We start from the raw sequence: 22,939 nt of genomic DNA on the forward strand, positions 1-22,939 counted from the left end.
CAGACAAATGAATAAATAAGCCAATACAGCTGTGAAGCTGACCATGGTTAAAGCAGTATACTTCAATTTTCTTTAGATGTGGAAAACAGAGAAGAAATACTGGTGGGCTATTTGTCCATCTCCGTACTAGGGCAGAGAAGGAATGGACCCAGTGGCTTATAATAGTTACAACCCAAGCCTTGTATGCCCAGGCCTGAGGCCAGACTCCTGCCTCAGCAGATAATGAGTTTGGCAATGTCTGATGGTCTTTTCTGGATGCTAATCCCCATCACAGAACTTCTATAATGCATGATATAATTTAATACACCTGGCAGACTCACCACCAGTTCATTCTTTTGTTATGTAATAGCCCAAAGAGAAGTCGAGAGTGGTTAATGCTCTGACAACCAGCTATTATCCCCAATAACAGGCGATTTTCAAAGGATTATTGCCATCAGAAACCATTTTATAATAACTGGCAACTGGAAGCCAATGTAGCAAAGTAAGATGGTCTTTGAGAGCTGCCATTTATTTTACACAAATCTGCAAAGATGTTTCAAGCATCACCCAGATGAAATAACCGCAGTTGTGATGGGATTCACCAGCCATGATAAATCACCTCCCTAAAAAAGTTAGAGAATTGCTGCCATAGAGTTACTCTTTGGAATCTTTCTATTTTTCAAAGACTTCTCATCATTTCCCCTCACGGTCACCCTTTCACAGTATTCTGGCATCCTAACAGCCTGCTTCTGGGTAAGTTACAGGAGTCCTGGGAGCTATCCTATGAACGGAGTGCACTCTGAAGATGCTTTGCCCTTGTGTCAGGCCCTGGAGAAAAGATCAATCATGGGATTGGATCTGAGGGATTTCTTTTAGATATGCATGTCCTGACTTAATTGAATCTAACTTTAGGAAGATAATTTGGATCAGGTTATGACAAGAGAAGAATGACTTATTGTCTTCAGCATGTAGGAGTTTCAGTATCAGTTTATGGCAAAGTCAGACTTTATTCCACATAATGCAGTCCCATTTCCACAGGGGTCCTGCCTCATAGATTCCTCTCAGGGAGCAATTTTATTAGACAAGTGTCCTTTCTTAAAAGAAATGCCTATGAATGATATATCTCCTTAGGATGGTTACCAAACACACACTCACTCAAACTCAAAATCCAAATTCTGAAACACCCAAAAGGTGGTTTTGTTATGTCACTGATATGATAGAAATCATGGAATTCTTTGTACTTTACGCAGATGGCATAAATCCCAGTTGTTTGAACTTGAGAAACATGTTGAGTGATGAAATTAAATCGACATCATCTTCCTTTATCTTGACAGTTCAGATGGCTAGAAGCAATTGCCACTCTGGCTGTCGGGTTAGGATCATCAGTGTTAAAATTATTATACTGCCTTTAAGTTTATCTTTGATTAAAAATTAAATTTCACTTCTCTTTATCATTTTCCATACCCCAAAATCATGCATGTGTTCTCCAAGTTAAATCAAGATGGACTAAATATTTAATTCCCTGTTCTAATTAGCTACAACTGTTACCTGATTTCTCTCTGTAAATGAATGTGAAAGGACCCGGGAGGCCTAACGTTAACCTTCATCCACTCTCGTTTTAAGAGAGAAATTACGGGCTCTAATTAGATGCTTCAAATTGCAAAGAAATAGAATTTTCATAACCAGCTTATTAAAATCCTAGGGCCCCTTTGGGATAGGGCAAATTGCTTCTACTCTGATCTGCTTATCCTGGTACAGCACCATACAGAAGACTCATGTTGTCTGCAGTACACAGCTCATATTTCTCACAAATTAATGAGTACTCAAATTATTCCAGCTGCCCTCTTGGCACAAGGAAAAACTGAAAATCTATAGCTGCCAAGTGACATGGATAACTCAGCTGCTAAATAAAATATGCTTAAGGGGACACAGCTGCTGGGGTGCCTATTTACATTAAAATTACTAAATCCATGAACAGAAAACAAATGTCCTGAGACAGCTAAACAGTGTTCAGCACTTGGATTAACTCTTGTATTGGACCAGGACCCTCAAGGTGCAAGGGTGCCACACAGTATGACAGAAACAGGAAGTTTTCACCAGATGATACTTTCCCACCAGGAAGAGTCCCTAAGCATTACAGTGGGAGAACCAGTGAGTCCCCACTTCTGGAAGTTCTAAAAAGTTTTACTTCCCTTGATGTTTTCATACCAGTCAGTTCAAGCTTTTATTCTTACTGAAATTAAACAGATCATACATTTGTTCAACTTTGACATTTCATAAATCTTCAGTAAGATTCTCTCTTCTATGCTCTGACCTCTTTATTATTTAATGGGTCAAACAAAACTCAGATGACCAAGACATGGAGGTCATAGGAAATGATGCCCCAACTGCCGCTATGAAAAGTATTTCAAACTGAAGTCCTCAGTCATTTGGGCAGTTTTAAGTAGGCCCCTGAATAACCAATTTAGAAAAAAAATGTGACATCATGGGAGAGCAATAAAAAATAAGAACAAAGAATGAGAGGAAGTGACCCGTGTATATATTCATCACTTGTTAACATGAAATTAATATGACCATCTATCACTGTCTCAAAATTCCAAACACTAAGAGATTTTATTCAAATGTCTCCAAAACCCCTGATCGTTGATATTATCAATGACCTAGTCCAGATCAAAACTGTTAACACAGTGTTCAAAGACTGAACCTCCATCCAGATCCATGTTTGAACCATACACAGCATTCAGTGTAATGAAACACCCCACAGAAAAATGTATCAGTTATGACCATGTTCTCTGGTTGGATTTAGACATCACCTGCCTTTGTAAGTGTATTTTTTGAAAAAGAATTACAAGCTATAGCCTGGGTTCTCTGGCTAATGACAAAAACACGTTCTGTTTACTGTCCTGAACATTCCACCTATGCACTTTGCATTGTCCAAATCATGTAAAATTACAGAATGATGTCATCAAATAGATCAGGCTCAGAGGAAACAGATGAAGATTCTATAAACACTTTTCACCCTTAAATACGTAGCCTAAACATAATACTTCCTCTCTATGTAAGAGAAAATGGCAACAAATGAGATTTGAAAAACAGAATGGGGACATTTGAACATTAACTGAAAAACACTTGAAGATGATTAAGGAAATATAGACCTAAATGAAGATAAGACAGAAAATGCTGCTTTCAGAAGGAAAAAGAAAGAGCCTTGACACTGAAAGAACCCAATACAAAGTCAGCTGCAATTACACAGCAATGTTTTGATCCATGCCATTGCCACATAGACTTTTGCTTATACTAAAATGTTTGCCTATATACATGAGTGTCTCCACAGAAGACATCACCTGCCTTTATAGTTCTGCCTCATCTATAATCTAAGGACTTGGCCATTTTTACAGTCACAGAGTTCTGGATCTTGCACCAAAAAATTTGGAGATGTGGGTTTTGCAGTTATTTCCTTAGGATACAAGTCACACTCCCCATCAAAAGACAGGATTTTCTAAAATCCTTCATTGTTACTCTCAGCGTGACACTTCTGATTCTTCTAGGGCCACTATGAGCCCTGGACAAGTTCTAGATGAAATGCAAAGTCAGCACACACAGTGTGACCCTGAAGAAAGAGCAGAGGAGTCATGTCTGTGACATAAAAAAGCATATTTACATTTCTATCTTGCCTTTGACAACTTACAGCATAAACACAAAAGCAGTCCTCAATAACTTTGGGGGTTACATAGAGTCTTAATAAATGGATCTGATATATGCGGTCAGGCAAACTTGCTAAATTAGAAAGACAAAATCAAGTGTCATTTATCCACACTGATAACAGGAAGAAAACAATGGATAGTATTAATGTCAGAAATTCTATGTGTCCATTTCAAAAAGCAGTATGACTTGACAAAAGGTGTATCTTTCCTAATTATATAAGAGCCAGTCTAGGAATGTGAAAACAAAGTATGTATACCCAGGTGTATGTATGTCTATATATGCAGTCATATAGATGTATAGCTACATAAAACCACAGGACAGATTTACGTGCACTCACTAATTTGACTCTTCAGATTCTTTACTTTTTTGCTGATTTGACTCTTAGGATAATTGCCAACTTAGTTCTATATGATAGATCAAATGCACTGATAGTGTTTAAAGCAGAGTTCCCTATCTTTTGATATAATGACACTGTTATTTGATCTCTTGACAGTTTCAACTTAGAAAATCAAACCAAAAGATGTGTTTAAATAGAACTTATATTAACTTTATTTCAGTAATGCAGCAATGCTTGTTAAAAAGTGTGACAGTGCATAGCTAAGAGTCAGACTCACTGTGCTAAGTTATATATACTGTTTCAATCTGATATATTCCTTGGAGGAAACAAAACACTCCAAAATAACCATAGCTATTATACACTCTTTCATATCTACATGTTCCTGCTAGCCTTTGAAAATAGTCAGTAACCACGGGAAGCAGAAATAAGGTCAACAAGATGTCCACAGAAACTAGTCTAACACAGTGTTCTACAAATGTGTTCCATGATGGTGCTCCTAGTGTGGATTTCACAGGACATTTCAAATTTCAATCCCCCCAAAGGACGTTGTTCATTACTTACTCTCAACATCTAGAATAGCAAACCTGAATGCATAAGTGTGAAAGATGCTGGTCTACACATTTTTTTTAACATTTGTTTTTTGTTAATTTGGCTGTGCCAATCTTTAGTTGCAGCACACGAACTGAGTTGTGGCATGTGGGATCTAGTTCCCTGATCAGGGATCGAACCCAGGCCCACCACATTGACAGCAGGGAGTCTTAGCCACCGGACCATCAGGGAAGTCCTGGTCTGTGTTTAATATGCTAAGACTATGAAGCAAATTTGTTTTCAAGTGAAAAATGGGGCTTTTAAAGCTTTCCTAAGCTGCCTACACACAGTTAAAAAAAAATAAAGCTTCTATGAAGCTTCTATTAATTTTAAAGACGCAGAGCACCTTTAAGATTAGCATTCATAGAACTTCATATTTTAGGAAGAAGTAATTCAGGACTGTATTGAGATAAAGGTAATATTCCTACCAATAAAATATGAATTGAAGGAGCAGGTGTCTCTATGCTGATCATTTCATCAAGAAAGCTGCATCTGTACACTCACGACTACTTTGTAACTCTGTACATAATCAAATACCAATAGTAGATTGAGTACAGCTTCATGAATGAAAGAACTTTTACAACTTTTAAATTAAAAAGAAAGTGTTAACTGGGGAAATTCTATTTCTAGAAATATCTATTTCTATGATAAACTAGCTACTGTAAGATGAATCCTAACCCTGAGAACATCTACTAAGATAGGCTAAATTACAAACAAACATTTGGAGACATCAGAGAAAAACAGGTGGAAACAAGGACTTGAATGTACTAGATCCTAGAGTGAAGAGAACTACATGGAGCAAAGTTCTATATTCACTGCCATTTCTTTCATCATGGTATTTCCCAATTCAGGGAGCAGGGCATGTAAGCCAAACAGAAAAGAGAAACCCAGAGTTAGGGGCAGCCTCACCAAGCAAAACTGTGTTCCGGTCTAGTGGCTAGGATTCAGCGCTTTCACCACCGTGTCCCAGATTCATTTCCAGATCAGGGAAGTCTCTCTTTTTGAGCTTCCCTGGTGGCTCAGATGGTAAAGAATGTGCCTGTAATGCAGGAGACCCAGGTTTGATCACTGGGTCTGGAAGATACCCTGAAGGAGGGCATGACAACCCACTCAAGTATTCTTGCCTGGAGAATCCCATGGACAGAGAAGCCTGGCAGACTACAGTCCATGGAGTCACAAAGAGTTGGATACGACTGAGTGACTAACACTTCGAGCTGCCCTGGCAGCTCAGTGGTAAAGACTCCGCCTGCAATGCAGGAGACCCCGGTTCAATTTCTGAGTCAGGAAGATCCCCTGGAGAAGGGATAAGCTATTCCAATATTCTTGGGCTTCCCTAGTGGCTCAGACGGAGAAGGCAATGGCAACTCACTGCAGTACTCTTGCCTGGAAAATCCTATGGATGGAGAAAACTGGTAGGCTGCAGGGGAGCCTGGTAGGCTGCATTCCAAGGGGTCGCTAAGAGTCAGACAGGACTGAGCGACTTCCCTTTCACTTTTCACTTTCATGCACTGGAGAAGGAAACGGCAACCCACTCCAGTGTTCTTGCCTGGAGAATCCCAGGGACGGGGAGCCTGGTGGGCTGCCGTCTATGGGGTCGCAGAGAGTCGGACACGACTGAAGCGACTTAGCCGCAGCAGCAGCAGCAGTGGCTCAGATAGTAAAAAACCTGCCTGCAATGCAGAAAACCCAGGTTCAATCCCTAGGTTGGGAAGATTCCCTGGAGAGGAAAATGGCTACCCACTTCAGGATTCTTGCCTGGAGAATTCCATGGACACAGGAGTCTGAGGGCTACAGTCCATGGGGTCGCAAAGAGTCGGACATGACTGAGCGATTAACACTACAAAGAAAGTCATAACATAAGGGAAAAAACCCCAAAGAAAAGGAGACCCTAGAGAAGTAATTACATATTCAGCAGGAAATTTCTCCTGAATTAAAGCACTTGCTGGAGCAGGAAATGGCAACTCACTATAATATTCTTGGTCTGGAAATCCCATGGACAGAGGAGTTTGGTGGGCTACAGTCCATGGGATTGCAAAGAGTAGGACACTATGGAATGACTGAGCATAACAAAGCATCTGCTAATTCCTAAACTGTGCATGTGTTAGATAAGACTCCATGAAACTAAGCAAAAAAGAGCTGAAAAGAGATTGAAACATTAAGTAGAGAATTTTGAAGCTGCAAAATGCTAGGAAATAAAAAATTGAAGTTAAGGGTTCAGCAGGAGGTAGAAAGCACAGACTTGCAGATAAAACCTCTGAAAAAGCTATTTCTCCAAAGTAAAGACAAATCATAAATAAACAAGTTGTAATTGGTTGAAGGCACTCAGCCTGCATTCTATCTGCCTGCCAAATAATTTATTCCGCCCAAAAGGAAGAGTCTTCAAAGCCTCAAAAACTTTTCATATACACTATCAGGCAAACAATCAAAAATGGCTAGGCAATTCAAGAAACAGAATCAAATAACTAAAAATGGAGGGAAAAATAGACTTATAGGTGATCTAGATACTATAGTTATCAGGCATGGACTCAAAAATACCAATGACTAATAGCAAACATCGGGCTTCCCAGGTGGCTCAGTGGTAAAGAATCTGCCTGTAATGCCACAGACATGGGTTTGATCCTCGGGTTGGGAAGATTTTCTGGAGAAGGAAATGGCAACCCATCCCAGTATTCTTGCCTGGGAAATTCAATGGACACAGGAGCCTGGCAGGCTACAATCCATGGGGTCATAAAGAGTCAGACACAACTTAGTGACTAAAAAACAAAAATATTAAATATTAAATAAATGAAAAGATGAAGCATTAAAAAGAATCAAATGGAATCCCTAGAACTGAAAACAGTGGCTGAAATTAAGAATGCAACATATGGGATTAATAGAAGACAGACACTGTACAAGAAACGATTAAAGAACTGGAAAATAAATAAACAGAAAATACCCAGACTGAACTACAGAGAAGAAGATGATGAAAAATAAAGAAAAAGTAAAAAATAGATATATGATCTGGTCAAAAGGTCTGATATAATTGGGATGTCAAATAAATTAAGAGAAGGAATGGGGCACTGACAATATTTGAAAAGAAAATAAGACAAACGTTTTATAAAACTGATGATACACATCCAGCCACAGATTCAAGAATATATGTGCACAGCAAGTGGAACGAATACAAAATAAAAACATGCTTAAGGACATATCATAATGAAAACTGTAAAAACTAAAGATAAATATCTTTAAGTCAGATAAAGGAAAAAAAAAGACACTACTCTCTAAGGAACAATAATTAAACTGACCACTGTCTTTTCAATAGAAATAAAGGGCAGAGACAACAGGACACATCTTTAAAGGGCTGAAAGAACCTAAGTATCAAACTGGAATTTCAATGTTGAGGAGAAGTATCCTTTAAAATGACAATAAAATCAAAACAAGGGAGGAGGCTTCAGGATGGGGAACACATGTATACCTGTGGCGGATTCATTTTGATATTTGGCAAAACTAATACAATTATGTAAAGTTTAAAAAATAAAATGAAATAATATGTGGTACATATACACAATGGAGTATTATTCAGCCATTAAAAAGAATACATTTGAATCAGTTCTAATGAGGTGGATGAAACTGGAGCCTATTATACAGAGTGAAGTAAGCAAGAAAGAAAAATACCAATACAGTATACTAACGCATATATATGGAATTTAGAAAGATGGTAACAATAACCCTGTGTACGAGACAGCAAAAGAGACACTGATGTATAGAACAGTCTTATGGACTCTGTGGGAGAGGGAGAGGGTGGGAAGATTTGGGAGAATGGCATTGAAACATGTAAAATATCATGTATGAAATGAGTTGCCAGTCCAGGTTCGATGCACGATACTGGATGCTTGGGGCGGGTGCACTGGGACGACCCAGAGGGATGGAATGGGAAGGGAGGAGGGAGGAGGGTTCAGGATGGGGAACACATGTATACCTGTGGCAGATTATGTAAAGTATAAAAATAAAATAAAATTTAAAATCGTCAAAAAAAAAAAATTCAAAACACTTTCAGAAAATTTGTTATTAGCAGAATTCAAAGAAATACTTTAGGCAAAAGGAAAATTATCCCAATAGAAAGCATGATAATTCAGGAAGGAATTATATTAATAATAGAAGAAGAAAAACTGTATGAGTAAATCAAAGTAAATACTATCTGATTAACATTACAATAATCATGGTTTGGGGTTAAAATAACATGAAGGACATGAGAGGTTAAATGGAGCTAAACTGTTTGAAGGCATGTGCATTATATGAAACAGGAAAGAAGTAATAATTTAAGGTAGATTATAATAAATTAAGGAAAAGTGTCTTAATCTCTAGGGTAACAACTCCAATATATAATACAATAATTTACTACTAGCAAGCTAATACAGAAGAAAATTGGGTAATGAAACATTTTTGCCGTTTTTTTTTTTTTTTTTTTCAGATTAATCAACTAAAGGGAAAAAAAAAAACAACAAAGAATAGGTGGGGCAAAGAGCATCATGATAGGTGAGCTCAAATATATTAATAATTACATTGAATACTGACTATATTTTAGTACCTTTTGCCTTATCTCTTTACTTTCAAATCTTGTAAGCACACTGTAATTATAAATAATACTATATGTCTTTAATAGATATAACAATAAAAAGGTTAATTCAACAGGAAAAATGCCAACCTGAAATATGTATACCAAAAATAGGAAAGACCTAACAATATATAAAAACTGACTAAATTAAAAGGAGAAAAAGAGAAATACAACATCACAGCGGGGCATTTTGACACAACTCCCTGTAACTGATAAAATAAGGAAACAAAATAAGAAGTAGAGACCAAGAGTATCTGAAAATTACTATTAGTCAATTTGATCTAATTGACATGTAGAACACTGTATCCACCAAGTGCAGAATGCATTTTGTTTACAAGTACTCAAGGATTACTGACAAAAACACATCATATGCTTGTCTACAAAATAATTCTAGATGAACTTGAAAGAATAGAAATCATAGAGAAGTAATTCAATATCTCAGTGGGATAGGCTAAAAATCATAAAATATTAACTAGAAAATTTGGAATCCAAATTACCTCAAGATTAAATATACTTTAAATATTCCCTGGGACAAAGAAGAGCTACAATAAAAAATTAGACAATTTTTTAATTAATAATAATTAAAATATGATATTTAAAAGCATGCAGGACATTACTAAAGCAACTAAAAGTAAATTGATAATCCTAAATGAATTTAACAAAAAAATAGGAAAGTTAAAAAATCAGTGATCTAATGTTGCACTTTAACAACCTATAAAAATGTCAAATATAACCCAAAGAAAGGAAGGAAATATAAAATAATAGAAATCAAAGACACAGAAAATGGATGCACCATGCCAAAAATTACTTCCTGAAAATTCAATAAAACTAAATCCTTAGCAAGATAGATTAGGGAGAAAATTAGTGAAAATTACCAGTTCATCATATTAGGAACAGAAATTGGAAAGGTCTGTAGATCTATTATATATTTTTAAAATAAAGGGACTTTATAAACAATTTTAAGCTAAAAAGAGAATCTTAGAGATATGGACACATCCCTTGAAAAGCACAACTTACTAAAGCCGATCTACAAAGAAATTTTAAAATATAAATAAGACTCACATACATTAAAGTCACTGAATATATAACAACTACAACAACAGAAAGCTATCTTCAAATTAAACTACAATTCCTTGTGGCCTCAATGGTGAATTCTTACATACAATTAAGGAAGAGATAACAATCTTAGATAAATCCTTCCAGAGAACAGAATAATAAAAAAATACTGCCCAACTCAATTTGAGGCCAGCATACTCTTATCATAAAGCTAAAAAAGGCATTACAAAAAAAGAAACGGCATTACAAAAAAAAAAAGAAGTATCTTTCCTGAACAAAGACTCAAAGATCCTAAAATCATAGCAAATCAAATTCAGTGAAATGTAAACACTTAGCATATTATGACAAAGTTGTTTTTATGCAATGAAAGCAAGTTTAGTTTAACAGCTGAAAACTGAACAATGTAATTCACAGCACCAAAAAAACTAAAGAAGAAAAAAATATGATCACTTCAATAGATGCAAAATAAGCACTTGATAAAATTCAACAACCATTCAGCCAAGTTCTTACCAAGCCACAAACAGAATATCACTTCCTTAACCTTAAAGAGAATATGTATAAAAATCACCATCAACATAACACTTAATGGTAAAATCATTAAAAGTGTTTATCCTAAGATCATAGAAAACCACATCGACTAATCCTTATCCTTCAATTATACTGGTGGTCCTAGCCTGGTAATAAAAGAAAAGTATACAGATTATAAGGGAAGAAATAAAACAAGTCATTATTTAAACAAAAGTGATTTTGCACACAGAAAATAAAAAAGGATATACAGATTATTAACAATTAGAGTTTATTAATAGGTGAACTGAGTTAAGTCACTGGAGACAAGGTCAATATAAAAACTATTTTGCTTTCATATATTAGCAAACAAAAATTAACACTATATTCTAAACGATTATCAATTTATAATTGCAGCAAATCCCTCAAATACCTGTTGGTAAATTTTAAAAAGATATGTGTAGGACTCTCAACAAAAAAGACAAATCTATTAAGGAAAGAAAATTGAGTGAAAGGAAGGAGCCAGTACATGGATTGGAAGACTTAATATTTAAAGATGTGTCAGTTCTCCTTTGGTTGATTTTTATACTCAAGTCCAAAGTTCAAGCAAATTAGTTTTAGAAATCAACAGACTGATTCCAAAAGCTTTACAGAAATCTAAACAACAAGAGAAAAGGCAATTTTGAAGAATCAAAATAATATTAGAGGACTCACATTATCAAATAACAATACTTATAAAGCTCAAGTAATTAAAACAGAGTAGAACTGATGTACGTTTAACTACGAGGAGATCCAACCAGTCCATTCTAAAGGAGATCAGCCCTGGGTGTTCTTTGGAAGGAATGATGCTAAAAGCTGAAACTTCAATACCTTGGCCACTTCATGCAAAGAGTTGACTCATTGGAAAAGACTCTGATGCTGGGAGGGATTGGGGGCAGGAGAAGGGGACGACAGAGGATGAGATGGCTGGATGGCATCACCAACTCAATGGACATGAGTTTGAGTGAACTCCAGGAAATGGTGATGGACAGGGAGGCCTGGTGTGCTGCGATTCATGGGGTCGCAAAGAGTCGGACACAACTGAGCACTGAACTGAACTGAAGTTTAGATAAACAGATCAAGAGCATAAAATAAAAATATCTTTCTTTTTAAAAAGTGCTATTACAACACAATGAGGAAAACTGTGATTTTATAAATGTTGCTGGATCAACTGACTATATATATGGGGAAAGAATAAATTTAATCAAATGCTAGATGAACCTTAACAAAGTGTAATAATGAAAGATAATAATAAGGCTTCTAGAAGAGAACATGGAGAATATCATCCATCTTTGTCACAGGAAAATGTCTTAAATTGTACATTAAAAACAATCATTCATAGAATAAAAGACTGATATAGTAAACATTACCAAAATATAGCATCATAAGAGAGAAAAAGGAAGACATGGAGTGGGAGAAGACACTTGCAGTATATACATCCAATAAAAGATTAGCATCTAGAATATATAAGGAACTATTATAACAATCAATAAAAAATGACTAATTTTTAAATGGGCAAAAAAATGTTCTTCACATGAGGATATCCAAATAGACAATAAACATATGAAGAGCTCATTAATATTAGTCATCATGTAAATACAAGTTAAAATCACATACACACACACACATCAGAATGGTTAAAAACAAAAACATTTAGAATATCAAGTGTTGACAGAGAGGAAACAGAAATCCCATTGCTGCAAACGCTGTGAAAAGCTCCTTGGCAGTATCTACTAATGCCTGCTGCTGCTGCTGCTAAGTCGCTTCAGTCATGTCCGACTCTGTGCGACCACAGAGACGGCAGCCCACCAGGCTCCCCCGTCGCTGGGATTCTCCAGGCAAGAACACTGGAGCGGGTTGCCATTTCCTTCTCCAATGCATGAAAGTGAAAAGTGAAAGTGAAGTCGCTCAGTCATGTCAGACTGTTAGCGACCCCATGGACTGCAGCCTACCAGGCTCCTCCGTCCATGGGATTTTCCAGGCAAGAGTACTGGAGTGGGGTGCCATTGCCTTCTCCGCTACTAATGCCTAGTAATGCTCAAAATTCTCCAAGCCAGGCTTCAGCAATATGTGAACCATGAACTTTCAGATGTTCAAGCTGGTTTTAGAAAAGGAAGAGGAACCAGAGATCAAACTGCCAACATCCTCTGGATCATGGAAAAAGCAAGAGAGTTCCATAAAAACATCTATTTCTGCTTTATTGACTATGCCAAAGCCTTTGACTGTGTGGATCACAATAAACTGTGGAAAGTTCTTCAAGAGATGGGAATACCAGACCACCTGACCTGCCTCTTGAGAAACTTGCATGCAGGTCAGGAAGCAACAGTTAGAACTGGACATGGAACAACAGACTGGTTCCAAATAGGAAAAGGAGCACATCAAGGCTGTATGTTGTCACCCTGCTTATTTAACTTCTATGCAGAGTACATCATGAGAAATGCTGGGCTGGAAGAAGCACCAGCTGGAATCAAGATTTCTGGGAGAAATATCAATAAATTCAGATATGCAAATAACACCACTCTTATGGCAGAAAGTGAAGAAGAACTAAAGAGCCTCTTGATGGAAGTGAAAGAGGAGAGGGAAAAACTTGGCTTAAATCTCAACATTCAGAAAACTAAGATCATGGCATCTGGTCCCATCACTTCATCGGAAATAGATGGGGAAACAGTAGAAACAGTGGCAGACTTTATTTTTCTGGGCTCCAAAATCACTGCAGATGGTGATTGCAGCCATGAAATTAAAAGACACTTACTCCTTGGAAGGAAAGTTATGACCAACCTAGATAGCATATGGAAAAGCAGAGACATTACTTTGCCAACAAAGGTCCATCTAGTCAAGGCTATGGTTTTTCCAGTGGTCATGTATGGATGTGAGAGTTGGACTGTGAAGAAAGCTGAGTACTAAAGAATTGATGCTTTTGAACTGTGGTGTTGGAAAAGACTCTTGAGAGTCCTAAAGGAGATCAGTCCTGGGTGTTCATTGGAAGAACTGATATTGAAGCTGAAACTCCAATACTTTGGCCACCTCATGCGAAGAGTTGAGTCATTGGAAAAGACCCTGATGCTGGGAGGGATTGGGGGCAGGAGGAGAAGGGGATGACAGAGGATGAGATGGCTGGATGGCCTCACCAACTTGATGGACATGAGTTTGGGTAAACCTCAGGAGTTGGTGTTGGACAGGGAGGCCTGGCATGCTGCAATTCATGGGGTCACAAAGAGTCAGACACAATTGAGCAACTGAACTGAACTGAACATAATATATCTTATAAGGCAGCAATTCTACTCCTAGGTATATCTTCAACAAAAATGTATACACAGGTATGTCATAAAAGACATGTGGAATAATTTCTATAGCTACATAATTTGTAACACCCCAAACAGAAAATAATCTATGATATAGCCAAAAACAGAGTACAACACATCAATGATAAAAACAAAGTACTTACTGGCACACACAGCAACCTGGATGAATATTAGACATAACCTTGATCAAAAGAAGCCAAACATAAAAGAGTATATACCAGACAATTCCATTAATATAAAGTTCAATAATTAGTAAAATTCATCCATGGTGATGGAAATCAGAAAAAGCAATTATATTGGGGTGACCGAGTAACTGGACAAAGGCATGACCAGGGAAGCTTGCAAGGTGCTGGTGGGTTCTACTTGAACTCTACAGTATTCATATAGGAGGGGTCACTTGGTAAAAAAAAAAAAAAAAAAATCACAGAACTGAACACATTTCTTTTTTTACCGTATCATAGATACTTTGAAACATTCCATAGACAAGGTCTTAAAAGTTAGCTGACTTTTGTTGTTGCTGTTCAGTCGCTAAGCAGTGTCCAACTCTGAGACCCCATGGACTGCAGCATGCCCAGCTTCTGTGTCCTTCACTATTGCTTGGAGTTTGCTCAAATTCATGTCCATTCAGTTAGTGATGTTATCTAACCATCTCATTCTCTGCTGCCCTCTTCTCCATTTGCCTTCAGTCTTTGCCAGCATCAAAGTCTTTTCCAATGAGTTGGCTCTTTGTATCAGTAGGCCAAAGTTTTGGGGCTTCAGCATCAGTCCCTTCAGTGAAAATTCAGGGTTGATTCTTTTTAGCATTGACTGGTTGGATCTCCTTGCAGTCTAAGGGACTTTCAAGAGTCTTCTCCTGCACCACAATTTGAAAACCATCAATACTTCAGCACTCAGTCTTCTTTATGGTCCAACTCTCACATCTGTACACGACCAGTAGAAAAAACACAGCTTTGACCTTTGTCAGCAAAGTAATGTCTCTGCTTTTTTAATACACTTATCTAGGTTTGACATAGCTTTTCTTCCAAAGAACAAAAGTCTTTCAATTTCATGGCTGCAGTCACCATCTGCAGTGATTTAGGAGCCAAAGAAAATAAAATCTGACATTGTTTCCACTTTTTCGCCTTCTATTTGCCATGAAGTGATGGGGCAGGATGCCATGATGTCAGGTTTTTGAATGCTGAGCTTTAAGTCAGCTTTTTCACTCTCTTCTTTCACCCTTAGCAAGAGGCTCTTTAGTCTCTCTTCACTTTCTGCCAGTAGACTGTTATAGTCTCCACATTGGAGGTTGTTGTTATTTCTCCTGGCAATCTTGATTCCAGCTTGTGATTCACTCAGCCTGGCATTTTGCATGATGTAGTCTGCACAGGAGTTACATAAACAGGATGACAATTTACAGCCTTGTTGTATTGCTTTCCCCGTTTTGAACCAGTAAGTTGTTCCATGTCTGCTTCTAACTGTTGCTTCTTGACTCACATACAGGTTTCTCAGGAGGCAGATAAGATGGTCTGGTTATTCCCATAATCTCTTGAAGTTTGTTGTGATTCACATAGTCAAAGAATTTAGCATAGTCAATGAAACAGAAGTAGATGTTTTTCTGGAATTCCCTTGCTTTCTTATGATCCAACAGATATTGGCAATTTGATCTCTGGTTCCTCTGCCTCTTCTAAACTTGTACTTCCAGGTGCTTGTACACCTGGAAGCTCTCATTTCACGTACTGTTGAAGCCTAGCTTGGAGGATTTTGAGCATTACCTTGCTAGTATGCAAAATGAGTGCAACTGTATGATAGTTTAAAATTCTTTGGCATTGCACTTCTTTGGGACTGGAATGAAAACTGATGTCTTCCAGTCCTGTGGCCACTGCTGAGTTTTCCAAATTTGCTGGCATATTGAGTGTAGCACTTTCACAGCAGCATCTTTCAGGATCTGAAATAACTCAGCTGGATTTCCATCACCAGCACTAGCTTTGTTCGTACTGATGCTTCCTAAGGCCCAGTTGACTTCACAATCCAGGATGTCTGGCTCCAGGTGAGTTATCACACTGTTAAGGTTATCCAGGTCAGTAAGACACTTTTTGCATAGCTCTCCAGGGTATTCTTGCTACCTCTTCTTAGTCTCTTCTGCTTCTGTTAGGTCCTTGCTGTTTCTGTCGTTTATCATGCCAATCCTTGTGTGAAATGTTCCCTTGATCTCTCCAGTTTTCTTGAAGAGATCTCTAGTTTTCCCTATAGTATAATTTTCCTTATTTCTTTGCATTGATTATTTAAGAAGGCCTTCTCATCTCTCTTTGCTATTCTCTGGAATTCTGCATTCAGTTGGGTATGTCTTTCCCTTTTCCCCTGCCTTTCACATCTCATCTTTCCCCAGCTATTTGTAAAACCTCTCAGTCAACCACTTTGCCTTCTTGCATTTGTTACTCTTAGGGATGGTTTTGGTCCCTGCCTCCTGTACAATGTTATGAACCTCTGTCAGTAGTTCTTCAGGTACTCTGTCTACCAGATCTAATCCTGTGAATCTCTTTGTCACCTGAATGGCCTAGTGGTTTTCCCTACTTTCTTAAATTGAAGGCTGAATTGTGCAATAAGGAGCTCATGATCTGAGTCACAGTCATATATGCCTATGTAAGATTATATCACTAGAGGAAGTTGGAAAAACATACATGGGAATACTCAACATTATTTATGCATTTTTTTGTGAATCCAAAATTATTTTAAAGAGTTTTGGTTTTTTAAGTTAACAGTCTTTGTGATAACCCAATGCTTACCATCATCCTCATGACAATAAGTACAAATGATTGAGAGGTAAGAAGCTGGCCTAGTGAGGAAAGAAGTTATGGTTACAATATTTTTGCCAAACGTTGTGAACATATCTGGGCATCTGTAAAAATGGGACTAAATCACAGCAGCTCTAGGTCAAACCTGCCAACCTGTTCATACTTTTCAAGCATGGCCACTGTTCTCACCATTATAAATCTAAAGAAGCCTGGGGTGCCCCAAGCCTATGAAGGAATCCTGAGTGTGGCTAAGAAGCAGAGAATGGTGGATTCTAAGGCTTGTTCTCTAAAAGTCAGCTCCTCAGAGAGATGCCTTGGCCACTGAGCACAGCACCACTTCTCCTTCATCTCGAGACAGTACAACAAGCTCATCAATGAAAGAGCTTCAGCTTTGAAGACTTTCCCTCTGAACTGTAATCTTGAATAAATTAATGCCACTGCTAATCTCACATGGATGAACAAAGGCTGTCTGCAAAGAATAGCACTCTTGTATCTAGGCCTAGAGACATTAAAATATCATCTTGTCTTTTATCATGTTTATCTTTAGTTATTCCTACTGTAGGATGAAAACAGCCCAAGACAAGAGATTGCTGCATTCAGAACCTGCAACATATCTCTTTCCAACCAAGAAATCATTGCTTTATGCTGCCTGTCTCTCAACCCAATTGTCATAATATACCTCAACCAATAAATCCAGCCTTCAGCCCACAAGGAAGATTCAAAAACCATCAAAGCACATATAAAAATTGAACAATGGCTACATTCATTCTCTAGACAATATTTTCATCTCCTAATTACTTATCATGCAATCTGGGGAGGGACGTTTAATGGAATAAACATTACTCTAACATTTAACTACATGATAATAGGCTTTTTAAGACAACATTCAGAATCCTGCTAGTTTGGTCCCAGATTATCAAGAGAATGGCTGTCCCGACTCCAATTATTTTCAATGAGGTCCTTAGTGCATATAAAACATGCCAGAGCTATTCATATCTAGCATTTACTGCCAGACCCTCCCTGTGGCAAGCATTACAGCTGTGTTAGCTCATCCTGTGTAAGGTAGGCATTACTTTTCTCCACATCTGTCACATGGGGAATCAAAGGCTTGAGAACTCCCGGCTAGTGAGAATAGAAGAGAAAAAACTCCAACTCCAGTGTCCATTATCTTAACTACACCCTGGACTCAAGCTCCATCACAAACTAATAAACTGTGATTCCAGGCAGGGTAGTTCGCCTTTCTACTGTTCACTTTTCTGTGAGTATAACACTATCTATTTGGATCTTGTCCAGTTTATTTCATTCTTGTGACCCATAAAATTGGCCGTGCACACACCATATGCTTTCTGAAGACAGGCACATAATTCCGAGGGTGTTTCAGACCTTGAGCTTTGGCTTTGGAAAGCAAAGTGCAGGACTCAAGGAGCAATTGGCTCTTATTCTTATATACATCCTTTTATCATCCCTTCCAGCAGCGAACAAGGTAGCAGATTCTTCCTCAAGACAGAACCTCAAGCACTCTGCCCCTCTGCAACACAAATTCAGTAAGCAGTCTGACATAATGGGGTCATGTCTGACATTTGCTGAGCATTTGCTTATGTGACTGGCACTGTTCTACGCCACTATGAGAGCTATCTAATGTAATCATCAAAACATTCCTATGGAATAGTGTAAGGAGGCAGAATAACACTGCCGGCCCATCCCCACATCATGTCTACATTCTAATCTCTGGAATTTTTTATTATGTTGTTACAAGACAAAGGGGACTTAAAGTTGCAGACAGAATTAAGATTGCTAATATGCTGATTTGAAAACATACCATCTTGTATTATCCCCTATCCCCCTGGGCCAATATAATGACAAGGTTCTTTAAAGTGGAAGAGGGTAGCAAGAGTCAAGAGTACTGTGATCTGAAAGCAACTCATTTGGCCATTGCTGGCTCTCCAGATGAAAAGGGGAAGTGAGCCAAGAAATGGAGTAGTCTTTAGAAACTGGAAAAGACAAGAAAACAAAGTATCTCTGAGAGTCATCAGAAACGATTACAGCCCTGCTGACATTTGGCCCAGTGAGGGCCATGTCAGATTTTTGAACTTAAACTGTAAATTAATAAATTTGAGGTATTTTAAGTCAATCTGTTTGGTAGTAATGGTACTTTGTTACAATAGAAAATAAATAAATAAAAAAAACTACTAAAGGCAGGTTTTATGATGATGATGATCTTTATTTTACAGATGAAGAAACAAGCACCGAGAGTTTTAGAATCTTGTCCATGGTCATCCAACTAGCAAGTACAAGAGTCAGAATTTGAGCCAAACTGTCCAGAGCCCTTGCTCTGATTATACTATGCCTTCTCTCCAAGACAGCTCCTCCTATCAAAATTTTCCCTATTATTCCTTTCATTAAAACAGAGGCTCTGTTTAACAAGTTTAATACTTCTTGTCTACCATTTGAAAGGGAACAGAGAAGACAGAAATATTCCAAGTATTTCATCTCCTTAGTTAAATTCATTTCTAAATATTTTATTCTTTTTTAAAAAAAAATTAATTCCTTTTTTGGCTGAGCCAGGTCTTAGTTGCAGTACACAGGATCTTCGATTTTAGCTTCGGCATGTGGGATCTTTAGTTGTAACATGCAGATTCTTAGTGTGGCATGTGGGATCTAATTCCCTGACCTGGGTCTCCTGTATTAGAAGCATGGAGTTTAAGTCACTGGACCACCAGGGAAGTCCCTAAATATTTTACTCTATTTGATGCTATGATAAATGGATAATTTTCCTAATTTCTTTATCATATTGTTACTGCATTGTTAGTGTATAGAAATGCAACTGATTTTGCATAATGATTTACCAACTGATTTTGATATTGATATATCCTGCAACATTACTGAATTTATTACTTCTAATAGTTTTTTTTTTTAAGTCTTTAGAGTTTTCTACATATAAGAGCATGTCATCTGAAAACAGAGATAATTATATTTCTTCCTTTTGGATTTGAATGCCTTTTATTTCTTTTCCTTGGCTAGTTAGTCTGGCTAGAACATCTAGTTCCTTGATTAAAGGCAAACTTTTCATTTACTCACTATTGAGTGTGATACGACACAATTGCACTCATCTCACATGCTAGCAAAGTCATGCTCAAAATTCTCCAAGCTAGGTTTCAACATGACATGAACCGTGAACTTCCAGATGTTCAAGCTGGATTTAGAAAAGGCAGAGGAACCAGAGATCAAATTTCCAACATCTGCTGGATCATCAAAAAAGCAAGAGAATTCCAGGAAAAATACCTACCTCTGCTTTATTGACTACATCCAACTCTTGGACTGTGTGGATCACAGCAAACTGTGGAAAACTCTTAAAGAGATGGGAATACCAGACCACCTGACCTGCCTCCTGAGAAGTCTGTATGCAGGTCAGGAAGCAACAGTTAGAACCAGACATGGAACAACAGACTGGTTCCAATCAGTAAAGGAGTACGTCAAGGCTATATATTTTCACCCTGCTTATTTAACTTATATGCAGAGTACATCATGAGAAATGCTGGGCTGGATGAAACACAAGCTAGAATCAAGATTGCTGGGAGAAATATCAATAAACTCAGATATGCAGATGACACCACCCTTATGGCAGAAAGCGAAGAACTAAAGAGCCACTTGATGAAAGTAAAAGTGGAGAGTGAAAAAGTTGGCTTAAAACTCAACATTCAGAAAACTAGATCATGGCATCTGGTCCCATCACTTCATGGGAAATAGATGGGGAAACAATGTAAACAGTGACAGACTTTATTTTTTTTGGCTCCAAATTGACTGCAGCTGGTGACTGTAGCCATGAAATTAAAAGACCCTTGCTCCTTGGAAGAAAAACTATGACCAACCTAGACAGCATATTAAAAAGCAGAGACATTACTTTGTCAACAAAAGTCCATCTAGTCAAGGCTATGGTTTTTCCAGTAGTCATGTATGGATGTGAGAGTTGGACCATAAGGAAAGCTGAGTGCCAAAGAATTGAAGCTTTTGAACTGTGGCTTTGGAAAAGACTCTTGAGAGTCCCTTGGACTGCAAGGAGATCCAACCAGTACATCCTAAAGGAAATCTGTCCTGAATATTCATTGGAAGGACTGATGCTGAAGCTGAAACTCTAATACTTTGGCCACCTGATGCAAAGAACCGACTCACTGGAAAAGACCCTGATGTTGGGAAAGATTGAAGGCAGGAGGAGAAGGGGACGACAGAGGATGAGATGGTTGGATGGCCTCACCAACTCGATGGACATGAGTTTGAGCAAGCTCTGGACATGAGTTTGAGCAAGCTCTGGGAGTTGGTGATGGACAGGGAGGTCTGGCATGCTGCAGTGCATGGGTCACAAAGAGTCAGACACAACTGAGTGACTGAACTGAACTGAACTGAGTATATTAGCTTTGAGGTTTTCATATAATGACTTTATTATCTTGAAGTATGTTCTATACCCAATTTGTTGACAATTTTTTTTTTAATCACTACAGGGTGTTAAATTTTGACAAATGCCTTTTCTTTATCTACTGAGATGATCATATGATTTTCATTCTTCATTCTGTTAATGTGGCGTGTCATATTAATTCATCAAGTTAATAACTTACCCTTGCATTCCAGGGATAAATTTCACTTGATCATGATCTATAATTATCTTATTGTGCTGCCGAGTTTGGTTTGCTAGTATTTTGTTCAGGATTTTCCACCAATGTTCATTAGGAATACTGTCCTATTGTTGTTTTCTTTTTTCCTTCTGTAACCTCTGGTTTTGGAATCAGCATAATGCTGGCCACATAAAATCAAGGTGGAAGTGTACATTCCTCTTCATTTTGGGGGAACAGTTTGAGAAGGACTGATGTCAATTTCTCTTTAAATACTGGTAGAGTTCACTAATGAACCTACTTGATCCTGGTTTTCCTTTGCTGGGAAGTCTTGGTTACTGATTCAGTCACCTTACTATTTATAGTTATTGGTCTGTTCAGATTTTTTATCCATGATTCATTCTCAGTAGGCTGTATGATCCTGGAAAAGGATCTGTTATGATCTATTTTATTTCTGAGGCATCAGTTATAAAGTGATCTCTTTCATTTCTTTTACTCAAATCCCTCTTTTTCTCCTATCTAGCTAAAGGCAATTTTGTTTATCTTTTCCAAAAACATAGCCCTTAAAAAGTTTCCAAAAACCAGTTGCATTGATTTTTTTCTTCAGATTCTCTAATTCTTTTATTTCTGCCCTTTCTTTTGCTAACTTTCAACTTAGTTTCTTTTCATCCCTCTAGTGAGCGACTTCCCTTTCACTTTTCACTTTCATGCATTGGAGAAGGAAATGGCAACCCACTCCAGTGTTCTTGCCTGGAGAATCTCAGGGACGGGGGAGCCTGGTGGGCTGCCGTCTATGGGGTCACACAGAGTCGGACACGACTGAAGTGACTTAGCAGCAGAAGCTCCTTGAGGTGTAAAGCTAGATTATTTATTTCAGATCTTTCTCCTTTTTTAATATGGGCATTTAGCATCATCAACTTCCTTCCTAGAACTGCTTGTATTGTGTCCCACAAGTTTCGGCATGTTGTATTTTCATTTTTGTCTCTAGATATTTTCTCATTTCTCTTTTTGTTTTCTTCTTGGAACCCACTGGCCATTCAAAAGTACGTTGTTCAATTTTCATATATTTGTAAATGTTTTCAGTTTTCCTTCTGCTATTTATTTCTAGTTCCATTGCACTGTGGTTGGAAAAGATACTTGGTATGATTTCAATCTTCAATCAAAGACAACACAAACAGATGGAAAGATCTACTATATTCTTGGATTGGAAGAATCAATGTTGTCAAAATGACTATACTATCCAAGGCAATCTACAGATTCAGTGCAGTCTATACCAAATTAACAATGGAATTTTTCACAAAACTAGAACAAAAATTCTTAAAATTTGTATGGAGACATAAAGACTCTGAATAGCCAAAGCAATCTTGAGAAAGAAAAACTGAAGGTAAGCAGGCCCCTTTACTTCAGACATACTATAAAACTATGGTAATCAACCAGTATGGTACTGGCACAAAAAC

The 22,939-nt window shown here is 37.7% G+C and overlaps 1 protein-coding gene across 1 annotated transcript in view; it reads right to left on the bottom strand.

Moving 5' to 3' along the window:
• The window catches only part of CACNA2D3 (calcium voltage-gated channel auxiliary subunit alpha2delta 3), a 908,562-nt gene that overhangs the window by 312,086 nt on the left and 573,537 nt on the right, over window positions 1-22,939 (bottom strand). The gene's annotated exons all lie outside the window — the stretch shown is intronic.

Source organism: Bubalus kerabau, chromosome 20 (assembly GCF_029407905.1).
Source record: "Bubalus kerabau isolate K-KA32 ecotype Philippines breed swamp buffalo chromosome 20, PCC_UOA_SB_1v2, whole genome shotgun sequence".
Lineage (NCBI taxonomy): Eukaryota > Metazoa > Chordata > Mammalia > Artiodactyla > Bovidae > Bubalus > Bubalus kerabau.